The following is a 3,259-nucleotide window of genomic DNA, read 5'->3' as shown; positions in this document are numbered from 1 at the left end:
TTCAAGAGTTCCTAATCGCACTTTAAGTGAACCCCGAGTGCACTCCTTTGGTATAGAATTAAAAGAGTTTCAAATACATTCACCAAATTGGAATTATTCTAAGAGGCATGCATCCGCACTCAAAATTTTGAAAAACACGATTTTTTAAATTAAAATTGATAGAAACAAGACTTTAATTCAAAATGATCAAGGTAGAAAGGCTTACATTGCAAATGGTGATAAAGTTGCAGCTTGGAGTGTCCGATGCACATGTCTCTTAACATCGGGTTTCAAAAGTTGCTTTTCACTCTAGAAAATCCCAGAAGAACACATTAGCAAAAAGCTGGCAGCCCTTACTTTTGCAACCAATCACTGATTTTCAATGCACACATTATAGTACTATCACTCATGAACCAACCGGAAATTGTACACTGAAAGAAATTCAGTCTAGAAGGATTATAAATGTTCGCATGCAAGAGAAATTTGTGTTGTAGAGAAAAGGATGAATGTTTGTAAAACGTTTTTGGCGATAAATGCAATACAAGAACAGGTCACTGTAAATGAATAACATAACTGAACTCCAATTCGACACAGTTCTAGAATTGAAAATTCAATTAAAATTGAACTTGTCTACAGAAACGATAAGCCAAGTTCTTAATTTGACATTCGCACGACGACTGCAAACATGGTGCGAAAGGTTCCACACACACACATACATAAAGAGTGTGGCTCAGGACAAAAATAACAAATATAGATAGAGAATTAAAATGATCATTTAATCTGGAACCTATAATATAATTACAGATTAATGTTTTAATTAGAAATTTAATTTAAAATATTCTATATACATTTTTTAACAACTTCTCTCCAGCATGTTTATAATTGCTTAAAGTTTCTTTGATAAATAAAACACTCAAATTTTTTGTTAAACGAATTATGCAATAGCATAGAAAATAATTATTTATATTGTGATAAATGAAGATTAAAATTTTTATATTTAACTATCATAACAAGAATTCTCTAGGGAATACTTTCTGTGAATTAATAAAGAAACTCCAGATGCTATGGCAATTTAAGAACGAGGTAAAGAAAAAAAGATGAATTCAAAATTGACGTTTGAAAAACTGTTTTTTTACAATTTGTTAAAATACTAACAAGGATAAGCTTTTTTTAAAGACAAAAAAGATGCGGATTGTATATCTCTACAATAATGTATATCTTGCAATTCAGAACATCTAAATTGAATTTCTAATCGCTAGCAGCCATCTCTGCCGCGCTAGAATGAACCTACGTCTTGTTCTTACATGGGGAGTCAAGAATTTAATGTAATTCATAATATAATTCATGAATGAACATAACAAATTTGAAATCAAAGTGTCAGATCTTTCCGGCGCTCTCGTTTGAAAAAATTTGTTAACAAAATCATAAAATTGCGATTTACAGAAGTAACTGTGACAACTCAGACGACTCTATAACTCTTTTTTACCTGTCCCGCGCGGGTGACTGGACATTCCGCGATTTCCTCTGTGGTCATTGCTTCAACCGCACCGCCATTCATGTTTATTTTTACTCGTTCTAAGATCCCGAAATTGTTGGTAAATATTGGACGAATGCTCGTGCTTTGCCTTGATGATTTTTCTAAGATAGCACAGACGTCGCCATTGGAGGTTGATAATACAATTTGTTCTCCTGTTGGCATGGGACTCAGGATACCATTTTGTGCTCTCAATCCAATTGGTCTATCTGTTGGAAAAACGTATCTTCGTAGTTCAAATATCCGATTCGGATGATTGTGGGGAATCAGTCGAATAGAAGCAAGATATTCCAATCTAACTCCAAGCACGCTTGAAAAAGTTTGGGTGAGAGTAGGAGACCTGGATCTATCACGAGGAGGTGGTTTGGCAGTTCGTGGAGACTCGGCATAATTATGAGGTGTGGCTAGAGAATGGGTTGTGTCTGGATAATGTGCTCCAGGAGAAGTTGAAGAAGAAGAACGTCCACAGTGATGATCGTCAGGATAAGGGTGACCTTCAGAAAAACTTTCGGACTGCAAACTTAATCCTAAAATAAGAAAAACAGGATTACATTTCACTTCTAACTACCTACACAATCGTATGCTTTGCATGACGAGTTGTGAACAAGGTTGTAAATATTGGGCCCAATTCCATAAATGCCTATAATTTCATCTCGTGTGATGTTTTGAGAAAAAGTTTTTTAAACAAATAACTATATTCAAAGATTATTAACTTATTGTAAAAAGTAGAAACAGTGAAATTTTACGGAATGTTTTTCCTAAAAAAATGAACTATGCTTTAATAATATTCAATAACTTTTTTAAAAATTGGTAAGAAGAGACAGTAATAGAAAATTTAATTTTTAAAAACATTATTAAAATAATTTTTCTTCCTAATTTTTAAACTATCCCAAGGGTGTGTTTTCTTGATACTTCTCAAAACTCTCAAAAAACTCAGAAATTTTCATCTGAATCTTCAAAAATCTTTCATTTATGTACAAATAAAAACGTTTTTTAAAGTCTTCCTGTTTCTTTTTCAGTATATTTTGATGTCCTCGAAACTTCAAACTAATTTGAAATAAAGTGAAACCTAAGTTACTTTAAATTTGTCCAGATATCTAATTGTAGGTGGCAAACGTTTTTTCAAACTAGTAGCCAATAACGAAACATAATTTGCAATTAAATTTTTCTCTATCATCACCTATCAAGCAAGTCTGGAAATGGGATTCGCGTTATTGTGATAATTTTACTCAAAAACCATTAACAACTTATTTTGTTTACAACTTGTATAAAGAAAATAATTTACAATGTTAAAACTCCGGATAGGCATGTAAGTGCTTCCTTACAAACCAATTTGTACTGAATTTGTATCTTTCTAGAATTGATAGGCATCTATTAATTGAAACCAACGTACAAAATAGAATACAGTAAATTTCAACATGTTTCGAATTTTTTAAATATTAGTATTAAGCAGCAATAATTTCAAATGTAACAAACATCATAAATCACATATTTAGTTGATCAACATAAGTTTAAAGTGTTTTTAAACTGGAAATATACGTTTCAACTCAGAAAATTCAGTATCTAAGGATTTTAGAATTGTGCATTGTGAACTAAATAGCTTCATAATATCTATTGATATCTATTGATATCTAGTGATATGAAATTTGTGCTGTTTAAAGTAAATTCATACATCTTTTTTTAGAACATTTGTGAAATGTAAACAAATGTAATTGTAAATTAAAAAGTTATTCTTGAATATTAATT

The sequence above is a fragment of the Belonocnema kinseyi genome, chromosome 9 (assembly GCF_010883055.1).
Source record: "Belonocnema kinseyi isolate 2016_QV_RU_SX_M_011 chromosome 9, B_treatae_v1, whole genome shotgun sequence".
In the NCBI taxonomy this organism is placed as follows: domain Eukaryota; kingdom Metazoa; phylum Arthropoda; class Insecta; order Hymenoptera; family Cynipidae; genus Belonocnema; species Belonocnema kinseyi.
Note: the sequence above shows the minus strand (reverse complement) of the source record.